Genomic DNA, 11,760 nt, shown 5'->3' on the forward strand with positions numbered 1-11,760 from the left:
ATGAAAACATTCTTCCAGAGAATATTTTTAAGAAAATTAACTAGAAGAAATCTGCCATATGTTTGATGCCTACTCTGAAAGAATGTTCCATGTTCAACAACAAAATGCTGAAGTTAGAAAATGGAGATAGTGAAACTGGAAACTATAGATAAAATAGAGCATATGGGAGCAACAATTATTTTGTCAGAAAATTTGAAATCAAAATTGGATTCATTGGAGAAGACTATATCTAAAACTGCTGGTTTTGAAAAGACTCTGAATGTGTGTTTAAATTGTCGTATCATTTTGAGAAGGAATTTAAATGTTGAAAGAGGTCTGGTAAATGGAGCAATGGGTCATGTTGTTGGTTTTGTGAATTACAAAAATAGAGATGGAATTGAAATTATAAAAATTAAATTTGAAGGCATTGATGAAATAGAACAAATTTGTCGTTGTTCAGCTAGATTTTTGCTCGTGAAAGACTTATATGTTCGCCAAAAACAGTTTCCTGTTTGTTTGGCATATGCGGTGACAATTCATAAGTCTCAAGGTTTAAGTGTAGATAGCGCTTTGGTGAACATTGGAAGTTCTGTGTTTAAAGAGGGTATGGCATATGTGGCAATATCACGAGTTAGAACTTTATCAGGATTGTACTTGATTGAGTGTGATGAAACAAAGATTTGTGCAGATCTAGATTGTGTTAAAGAATACAATAGGTTAAGAAGAGAGTATGCTCCACATTTGCCTCAATATCCTCTGATTGAAAAACGTGTGGTAGGCCGAAAAAGAAGAAATGAGAGTAATTGCAGTGAGGTAGTAGCAAAAAGACAACAAGTAGATGAAACTGTAATTGTAAGCAGAAGGAAAAAGGATTCTGTTGAGGATGTTGTTGGATTTCAGTTTGAAAACAGTTCTGGTGTCAACTGCTATGCTAATGTAGTAGTTAATGTTGTTTTTTTTCTTCAAAATTTACAAAAACAGATTGTCGAAAATCGGGAACAAACATTGTGCTGTTTATTGAATTCTGTGTTAGAGAAATGTAGTAGTGATAGAGCAAAAATAGAAAGTGTTTCAGATATTAGAAATCTTCTAGACATATGTTCAGGTCAAAATCAATTTTCACATAATATTCAGCAGGATTGTCAGGAATTTTTAATGTATATGTTTGATGTATTGCAAGATGAAGGAGTAGATATAAAAAATCTTTTTAACCTTTCTTATCAATGGCAACATGACTGTGATAACTGTGCTTGAAGTACTACTAGAATAGACTCTGAAAGATTTATATATTTGACTTTACCAGACTGCAAATCAGTGCCTTTTAATAATCTAGTTAAAGCAGCGGATCACAATATGGTGTGTACCCAATGTAAGTCTGCAATGCTGTCCACATTATTTCTACAAAATTATGGTCACTATGTCATTTTAATGTTCCAACGATGTAGACCTGATGGAACTAAATTGACAACTTCTATTAAAAATTTCGTGGCTTCTCAGTTATCGATATCAGGAAGAACCTTTGCAACTGTAGCTATTATTTTTCATGATGGTCCTTCTACAACATCAGGGCATTACACATGCTATTTAAAAACGTCTAAAGGTTGGACCCAATGTAAGGACACTCATTTGACTTTCAAACAACGTTTGCCTTTTGGCTTTATAAATTCATACCTAGGGGCATATTATCAAGGGGGTTTATCTCCGCTTTTTTGGCTTTAAAAGCCAAGAAAGCGGAGATAAAATTATCTCCCTATTACCAAGCTGTCGCTAACACCAGTTAGTGACAGCTAATAGGAGATAGCGACCATCTTGGGCCCCGCTTTGCATGTCAGTGATATTTATCACTAATGACATGCAAAGTGGGCGTGCCAAGATGTTAGCGACTGGAAACAGTCGCTAACATCGCTATCTCCTATTACCAACTTTTGGAGATATTCGCGCTAAGCGCGAATATCTCCAAAAGCTAACACCTGCCCTGAGCAGTTCTTCACCATGTTATCCAATGGGAGGTGGATAACATGGCTAAGAGCATTTGCTCGATAATGCATGAATATCGCTGACTTTTCAGCGATATTCATGCATTGCGGCCGTTTTTTATCGCATTTGTGATAAACCTTGCTAATAGCAAGGTTTATCTGCGATAAAAATCGACGATGTGCGGCGATAATTTTTGTCTCTAAACAAGTTAGAGACAAAAATTATCGCTAGTTGTTGGTAATATGCCCCCTAGTGTTTTTACAGCCAAAATTTAGGTAAAATTAATTGCCATATGAAGACGAGAATAGTTTATAAAGGTTATTTTGCTGTTTAAAAATATATTCTGAGTAAAAGTGTTCCAGGCAATATAAAAAATTTACTTGTCATATAGGTACTGTAATTGGATCTCATAATAAGTGAGGTTAGTATTATACAAAATGATGAACATGAGTGAGTCAGAGATGGTTTTACAAATATTTAAATGTTGTGAAAATGTTGTAGAGCCTTTCTTTCAGAACGTCGGGAAAAAGATCATTTCAGAGTGCCTTAGAATTAATTTGAACAAATACTCATACATCTGACACTATTTGGCCAAATAGAAAGGTGCAGGAATGAGTAAAGAGTCATGACTGAAAAAAGGAGTATATGAAAATATTGAAAATATTTCAGATGTTCTTGGAGCTTTTCTTCTAGAAAGTCGATGAAATGGATTTTTAAGTGAACAGCAAAGTACTTTCCAACGCTAAAAGGACCACCATGATACAGTATTTGGCCTCAAGGAAAAGTAAGTCAATCTAAGATTAGCGTAGATTTGTGATTTGTCAGTATCTAAGGTTTTTTTTTAAACACAATCTTTTAGATTGTGTTTTTTTTTCCCGCTGTCATATGATGACACTCTTTTAAGTGAAATTCAATATATTCTGAGAACAGCAAAAATAAACTTTGTAACATGTTGTACAAGTTATTGTATACTTTGGATTGTGTAAATTAAATTGTATTCCCATTGTCTGACGCTCACTTTTCTTTTTCCGTCCTCTTTCAGCTCTTTTTACTCACTTATAATGTCTTTCTCACACTGTCTGTAACCCCCGTTCCTTTACTCCACTTCTTTGACAACCCCTCATTCTCATTTCAACTTTGTGCATCCCCTCTCTCCCTTGCATAACTTTTCAGCTTTCAGTCTCTCTGCTTTACTTCCCTTTTCCGTATTTTACTCCTTTGCTCTTTTAGTAATTCCTCTTTAGTCACTCAGCAGTATTGTCGCACTCTATCACTATAAATCACCCACTCTTCCTTGCTTATCTTTGTTTAATCCTTACTTTTGACCTCTTCTCTCTGTTTTTCGTTCACTACTTCTATGTCCTCAGTGCCTCACTGTCCTTTTCTTATGTTCACTTGTGTTTATCTACCTTCTATCATTTCTTTTAGAACAACTTCACTGTTCTTCTCTCATCGTTCTTCATCCGATTTCTTTTACTCTGATTCTATTACTATCCCTGATTTTTTTTCTTTCAATGCCCTTCTCTTTACTTTCATCACCAAATTATTTTCTCTCAGTACCACTGTTTGTCGTCTTCTCCTCTCTTTCCTTTTTTTGCTCCCTTACTCATTTCCTTTTCTCACTCATTGTACTCCACCTCACTCAGTTTTTCTCTTAGTGTGTCTGCCTTCTAACTTCCTCAGTCCATTTCCCTCAATCGTTGTATATTATCCTCTCTCCCTTCATCCTTTCACTCTATGACTATTCTTCACTTACTCTCAGTTATCTTCTATTCCTCATTCCTCTAAATGCATCCTTAATTAGACAGTTTTCTGTCTCAGTCATTATCTTTTTACTTACTACTGTTTCCTGATTTAGTTTTGCTAACTCACATTGTTTTAGTATCTTTCTTCCCTTCAGTTCATTTCTCTGTTCTTCCCTTCCTCTGTCTCAGTGAATCTATATGCCTTACTCTTAGTAATTTGCTCTCATTCTATTTCTTTTTCCCTCTTTTTGTCCTTCTACCTTAGTTTATTTCCCTTTCTGTGTTCTCCACTCTAACTTTATTTCTAAATAGAGTGTTATGATTTGTAACCTCTTCATTTGTGTCTTTTAATTTAAAATACATATTTTACTAATTATAACTTATTTTTTCTTCTCTCTTTCACAGATACCAACTGTAGTAAAAAAAATTAAAGTTACATTTATTATATGGTAAGTATGACTAAAAAAATGTAGTTTGTTATCACCCTTTGCTTTAAGGTCACTAACATTTTCTCAATCTACCTCACTCCTGTGTTTTTACTCTGCTTCTCTCACTTATTCTTATTCTCCATGTTTACTCCCCTTTCCCTATTTACCCTATCATATTCAACTTCTTTTGATCCCTATTCTTTACTTCACTTACCCACTGTTCCCTTCCTTTGCTTCTTCACTCATTCTCTTTTTCTTAATTATTTACCTTACTCCTACACATATACCTCATCCCCCTCCCAACACATACACACACCTGTAACACACACCCCACACACACACCACACACATACCTCATACACACAAAAAAATCCTCCCACACACACTCCTCAAACACACACACACATTCCATACACACACATACATCGAACACATATACACTCCACACTCATACACTTGTCACACATATTTCACACACCCTCATCTCTACCCACACCAAAACACTCCACACAACCACAACCACAGACACACCTTACACACCCACACTCCGACCTACACCCACTGACTCCCTGTAAGTCACACACACTGCATTACTTATCTTTTTTTGCTGTTTCACTCAAGCCCATTCAGGTACTGTTTCCTTTACTCTCTTTGTCCTCTCTCTTTGTCACTCCCCATGTGTTATCCTAATTCAATATTTCTCCCTCTTTAGTTATGCACACTACTTTTTTTTCTCTCTCCCTCACCAGTGTTATTTAAATCTGGTTCCGTTATTACCTTTTATTTGTACATAATTTTTCTCTTTCCTTTTACTCTTTACAGCCACTCACATTCTTCATGTGCCTCTGCTTTAGTATTCTTCTTCTCTCTTTCTTTGTTTCACACCCTTATATTTTTTTCATTTTCTCTCTTACACTTTCTTATATCTTTTACACTGTTTTACTATGTATTACACAGTACCTCTGTGTTGCTCCCTCTTGCTGTCTGCCTCTTAACAATACTCTCTCTTTCTCTTTCTCTTATGCTCTCCTTCTCTTGTTTTTTTTGTCAAGAGTGCTAAAAATTTTAGTAATTTTTAAAAAATGGGAGGTAGTTCTGAAAATAACTTTTTTTTAAATGTTTTTGTTGTTTTATATTTTTTTTACTTTTTTTCTGAACATTTTTTTTTTGATTTTTTGAACACTTTTATAATTTTTTGGGTGTTTTTTGGGGGGAACAACAAAAAAAGGAATTACAAATGGCTCAACAGGAGCAAAAAAAAAAGATTTATTGATTCTTCTTTTGGTTACATTGATGGTTTTCCACCGCATTGCTTATTAGGATCACGCTTAGTTCCCCATAGCACAGTGTCTTGCCACAGAAGACACATACAAATTTGAGACTGCCAATTTTTTTTTGAATATTGGGCACCATTTGCCGTCCTTTAGGTGCTGCATGTGATACTTTGGCAGAGGAGGTGCTGGGCTGTGGATTCTTCTGATTTTGCGCCATGGCACGAACCTCTGCTTGAGCAAGATTATTAGGATGCAACCTTTGCATGTGGCGCAACATAGTATAGTTGCCGAATGAATATTTCTTCTTGGAATTGCCCCTGGAAAGGATATCTCCGCAAATAAGGCACTTAACCTTAGGGGCATTCACTTTCTTCTGCCCAGGAGGGTGGGAGAAGAAGTCCCAAATAAAATGCACTTTTATGTGACTCTGTCTTGGCTCTTCAGGCAAAAATTGCCTGTGTTGTTCCTCCTCCTCCTGTTCTTCCTCCTCATCCTCTTCTTGCTCAGGGACAAGGAACTGGAATGGTGGTCCTTCCTTTCTAGGTGGTTGTGGTGGTGGAGGGGGTCCACCAGCTGCAGCTACTAATGATGCCATTGTCAGAATCAGATACAGGTCTTCCTCTCTCAAAGTAGAAAGTCAGAGTGAGGAAAAAGGTGGGGGCTTTCATCATTTGAAAAAAAAAAGTGTTCTGGACCAATGAAAAGTGTTATTTTCAAGTCACATGATCCAAGCTTTCATCATTTGGAAACCAAAACTGATCTGTACCAATGAAAATTGTTATTTTCAGCTCACATGACCCGACGCGCTTACGCTACGCGCCCCGGGGCGCGTTGCGTAAGTGTGTCATGACGTTGCGCGATCGTATTCGATCGCGTGGTTCCGGGTGCGCTTACGCAGTGCGTCATATGACGCATGACGCCACTACGCGAAACGTCATGATGTTGTTTTTGTTCGCGGGAATAGCGCTCTCGGGACGCTCCCCCGTGCACGCCCCGGGGCGCGCCGTAACATTGCGCTCACCCGTGCGTTCACCGGTACGCGCCCCGGGAGCGCCCCGGGGCAAACAATAAAAAAAACAAAAAACATATTTACACAATATAAAATTCGTTATAAAAATTATTACTTTTCATACCTATAGAGATTTGCTATTAAAAAACCTATGAAATTCACTGAAAAAACCATAGGTTTCACACCAGTTATAGTTAGGAATTAGCATTTAAAAAACCTATTAAATTCACTGAAAAAACCATAGGTTTTACACCAGTTATAGTTAGCTGGAAATTTTACTCGCATAAAACCATTGAAATTCCCACGTTATAGTTAGTTGGACTCACTATAACTTGCGCGTGCAATGCACTGCTGATGACGTCACATATTACATCACTCATGACATGGTCAGTGACATCACTCTTGGATGAAAAGATGAAAAGAAATTCCTAAGTACCGAACATCCAGTGACCGCCACGATTTACTTCCTACCAAAGGTGCACAAAAATCCACTTAAACCACCAGGGAGACCAATTGTGTCATCTAAAGGGTCTTTAATGGAACCAGTTGCAAACTACATTGATTTTTCCTTATGCCATTTGTTACTAATTTGAGCTCTTATTTAAGAGACACAACAGACCTTTTGAAACATCTGGAAGATCTATCTTGGCAACCAAATTTTTATTTAGTCACAATGGACGTCGTATCTTTGTATACGAACATTGACAACGAGTGTGGCCTAAATGCATGTGCATTTTTTCTAAAGGAACGTGATATTCAGTTCAACAGACATAACCAGATGCTAATAGACATGATAGAAATGTGTTTGACACAAAATATCTTTCAGTTTGGGGAAGAAATATACCAACAAGTTCATGGATGTGCCATGGGCTTCTCATTCAGCCCAGCATACGCATGCCTCACAATGGGATGGTGGGAGCAGCAGGTGGCATGGCACCCGGACAACGATGTGTATGTGGAAAAAATTGCAAAATGGACAAGGTATATAGATGACCTACTTATTGTGTGGGAAGGAACAAGTGATGAATTTGAAGAGTATTTCCAAATTCTTAACTCATCTAGTTCGAACATCAAATTCACTTACCAAATAAGTAAGGAAAAAGCTACCTTCCTGGATACGGAAATCTATATCAGAAACAATAAAGTTGAAACCACATTACACAGGAAAGAAACAGCCACCAACTCCACTTTGCACTATGAAAGCTTCCATAAATCATCTGTGAAGGAAAATATACCGTATGGCGAATTCCTTAGAATTCGGAGAATATGCTCAGAGGAAAGTGAATGGATAAGAACTAGCAAAGCCATGGCACAAAGATTTAAAAGCAGAGGTTATAATAAAAACACCATAAGAAAAGAATGGCAAAGAGCAAATATGAAAAATCAAAAGGATGCACTGACAACTAAACAAGAATCGAAAAAAACTTTGAATGAACCAATACCGGAAAAAAGAGAAATAAGATTGATTCTAGATTACACTAAGGAATCCAAACAAATTGTCAACATCCTAAGAAAAAATTGGAAATTGTTGCACCTGGATCAAACAACTGGCAAAATTATGGGAAAACATCCCTTGGTAACATTTAGGAGAGCAAGGAATTTAAAAGACAGACTAATACAGAGCCACCATCAATCAATCAATCAATCAATCAGAACATTTGTATAGCGCACTACTCACCCGGAGGGTCTCAAGGCGCTGGGGGGGGGGGACTGCTAATGCTCGAACAGCCAGGTCTTGAGCTGCTTCCTGAAGGCGAGGTGGTCCTGGGTCAGGCGGAGGTGGGTCGGAAGGGAGTTCCAAGTCTTGGCGGCCAGGTAGGAGAAGGCCCTTCCTCCTGTGGTGGCTCTTCGGATGCGGGGGACGGCGGCGAGGGCGTGGCTGGTCGATCGAAGCTGGCGCGTGGGAGCGTAGAAGTTGAGGCGGCTGTTGAGGTATCCTGGTCCTTGGTTGTGTAGGGCTTTGTGTGCGTGGGTGAGGAGCCGGAAGGTGATTCTCTTGTTGACCGGGAGCCAGTGCAGGTCTCTCAGGTGTCCGGAGATGTGGCTGCGGCGGGGGGTGTCCAGGATGAGTCGTGCTGAGGTGTTCTGGATCCGCTGAAGTCTCTTCTGGAGTTTGGCGGTGGTACCGGCGTAGAGGGAGTTGCCGTAGTCCAGACGGCTGGTGACGAGGGCCTGGGTGACCGTCTTCCTGGTCTCGGTGGGGATCCATCGGAAGATCTTGCGTAGCATTCGCAGGATGTTGAAGCACGACGAGGAGACGGCGTTGACTTGTCTGGTCATGGAGAGGGAGGAGTCCAGGATGAAGCCTAGGTTGCGTGCGTGGTCAGTTGGTTTGGGTGCGCTGCCCAGGGCGGGGGGCCACCAGGAGTCGTCCCAGGCGGAGGGTGAGGATCCCAGGATGAGGACTTCCGTCTTGTCCGAGTTCAGTTTCAGGCGGCTGTTCGACATCCATTTGGCTACGTCTGTCATCCCTTCGTGCAGGTTGGCTCTGGCGGTGGCGGGGTCGTTGGTGAGGGAGAGGATCAGCTGGGTGTCGTCTGCGTAGGAGATGATGTTCAGGTTGTGCTGGCGTGCGATGGCTGCGAGGGGGCTCATGTAGACGTTAAAGAGAGTTGGGCTGAGCGAGGAGCCTTGAGGAACGCCGCAGATGACTTCGGTGGCTTCCGATCTGAACGGGGGGAGGCGGACTCTCTGTGTCCTTCCGGCGAGGAAGGAGGTGATCCACTCCAGTGCCTTCTCCTGGATTCCGACGTTGCTGAGGCGCTGTACTAGGGTGCGGTGGCAGACAGTGTCGAAGGCCGCGGAGAGGTCCAGGAGGATGAGGGCCGCTGTTTCTCCGTTGTCGAGCAGGGCTCGGATGTCATCTGTAGCTGCGATCAGGGCGGTCTCGGTGCTGTGGTTGGCCCGGAAGCCAGACTGCGAGAGGTCGAGGGAGCCGTTCGTCTCGAGGAAGGCGGCCAGTTGCTTGTTGACGGTCTTCTCGATGACTTTGGCCGGAAACGGGAGCAGCGAGATGGGGCGGTAGTTCTTGAGGTCGGTAGGGTCTGCTGATGGTTTCTTGAGTAGAGCGCTGAGTTCGGCGTGCTTCCAGCTCTCCGGGAAGGTGGCGATGTCGAAGGAGGTGTTGATGATGTCCCGCAGGTGGGGTGCGATGACAGCGTCGGCCTTGTTGAAGACGTGGTGAGGGCAGGGGTCGGTCGGAGATCCGGAGTGGATGGAGTTCATCGTGCGGATGGTGTCTTCGGTGCTGATCGGGGTCCAGGCGCGGAGGGTGGTGGTGGGGGGCGGCGGTTCGGTCGTGGCGTGCGTTGGTTGAGTGCTGAAGCTGTTGTGTATGTCCGCGATCTTGTTGTGGAAGTAGGAGGCGAGGGAGTTGCAGAGGTCTTGCGAAGGGGTGATGTCGTTGTTTCCGGCGTTGGGGTTGGAGAGCTCTTTCACAATTTTGAAGAGTTCCTTGCTGTTGTGTGCGTTGTTGTCCAGTCGTTCCTTGAATGCGGTTTTCTTGGTGGCGCGGATCAGCTGGTGGTGTTTTCGGGTGGCGAGCTTGAGGGCAGTCATGTTGTCCGGTGTTGGGTCTCTGCGCCAGGTTTTCTCGAGTGCTCTGCAGTTCTTCTTGGAGCTCTTCAGTTCGTCGTTAAACCATGGGGCTTTCTTGCTGCCGGGTCTGCTCGGCTGGGTCTTCAGAGGGGCGAGGTCGTCTGCGCAGTCGCTGATCCATTTCGTGAGGTTGGTGGCCGCTTGGCTGGGGTTCGTTGTGCTGGTGGGAGGGTTTTGCTCAGGGAAGTAGTGAGCTGGTCTGCAGTGATCTTGTTCCAGCTTCTGCGGGGAGCCTGTTGCTGGTGATGGTGGAGCGTGGTCCTTCTGTAGCTGAAATGGACGCAGATGTGGTCCGTCCATTGGAGTCCCGTGGCGTGGCTGAAGGCGATGTCCTTGCTGGAGGAGAAGATCGGGTCGAGTGTGTGTCCGGCGTAGTGGCTGGGGGTGGTCACCAGTTGCTTGAGTCCGAGGTTGGCGAGGTTGTCCAGCAGGGTGGTGGTGTTGCGGTCGTTGTTGTTCTCCAGGTGGAAGTTGAGGTCTCCGAGGAGGATGTAGTCGGCTGAGGGGAGGGCGAGCGGGCTGACGAAGTCGGCGATGTCCTCGCTGAATTGTGTGCGTGGTCCCGGGGGTCTGTAGATGAGGGTGCCTCTGAGGGTGGTCTTGGGGTTGAGGTGGATCTGGAAGTGCAGGTGTTCGGCGGGTGCGGGGGTGTCGTCGGTGTTGGTCGTGATGTGGATGGTGTTCCTGTGGATGATGGCGATGCCTCCTCCTGTCTGGTTGACGCGGTCCCTCCGGATGATCTTGTAGCCGTCCGGGATGGCGATGGCGATGTCGGGCGCTGAGGAGGCGTTCATCCAGGTTTCCGTGAGGAAGGCGACGTCTGGGTCTGTGGTGTCGAGCAGGTTCCAAAGCTCGACGGCGTGTCTGTGGACGGAGCGGGTGTTGAGCAGGATGCACTTCAGGTGGATGCTGCTGGAGTTCGGCTTGGTGGGTGCTGGTGTGGCATGGGTCCCGTTGCAGGTGAACTTGCAGGAGTGGCAGCTGAAGGGTCCATGGGTGCGTCTCGGTGTGGCTCGGTAGCATCCCGGGGTTCGGCCGGTGTTGAGAGCGTTGAGTTCGGTGGAGTCATAGGTTCGTCTGGTCGGCTTCCGGCGGTGGGGGCCAGGGGTCCTGGCGCTGGGCGCGGTCCAGGCGCGGACGGGCGTAGACGGGCTTACCTTTGGTGCACCTTCGGCGCTCATTCGGTGCTCCCGCTGCGCGCGTCCGCTGCGCGGTCGCTCTGGGGGCGTCATAAGAAGGGGGACGTGAGGGCGGGTCAGCTGGGCGGCGGGAGCGGCTCGTCCAATGGGCCGGTGGTGGGCGGGGCCTGGGCGAGCAGCGGCGGGAACGGGCGAGCGGCCGGCTCTGCAGTGGCTGGGCCGCGCGTGGGACCAGGGGGGCGTCTGCGGCGGCGGGAAATGCGGCTAGGCAGGCTGGCAAGGCTGGCAAGGCAGGCTGGAGCAGGAGGCGGCAGGAGGAGCAAGGGGGTGACCCGGCCTGGTGAGAGGCGCAGCGGTCACTCCCGAGCACTCCTAGCTGTCCCCTTAAGAAGGGGGACGTGAGGGCGGGTCAGCTGGGCGGCGGGAGCGGCTCGTCCAATGGGCCGGTGGTGGGCGGGGCCTGGGCAAGCAGCGGCGGGAACGGGCGAGCGGCCGGCTCTGCAGTGGCTGGGCCGCTCGTGGGACCAGGGGGGGCGTCTGCGGCAGCGGGAAATGCGGCTAGGCAGGCTGGCAAGGCTGGCAAGGCAGGCTGGAGCAGGAGGCGGCAGGAGG

Source organism: Lissotriton helveticus, chromosome 6, assembly GCF_964261635.1.
Source record: "Lissotriton helveticus chromosome 6, aLisHel1.1, whole genome shotgun sequence".
In the NCBI taxonomy this organism is placed as follows: Eukaryota; Metazoa; Chordata; class Amphibia; order Caudata; family Salamandridae; genus Lissotriton; species Lissotriton helveticus.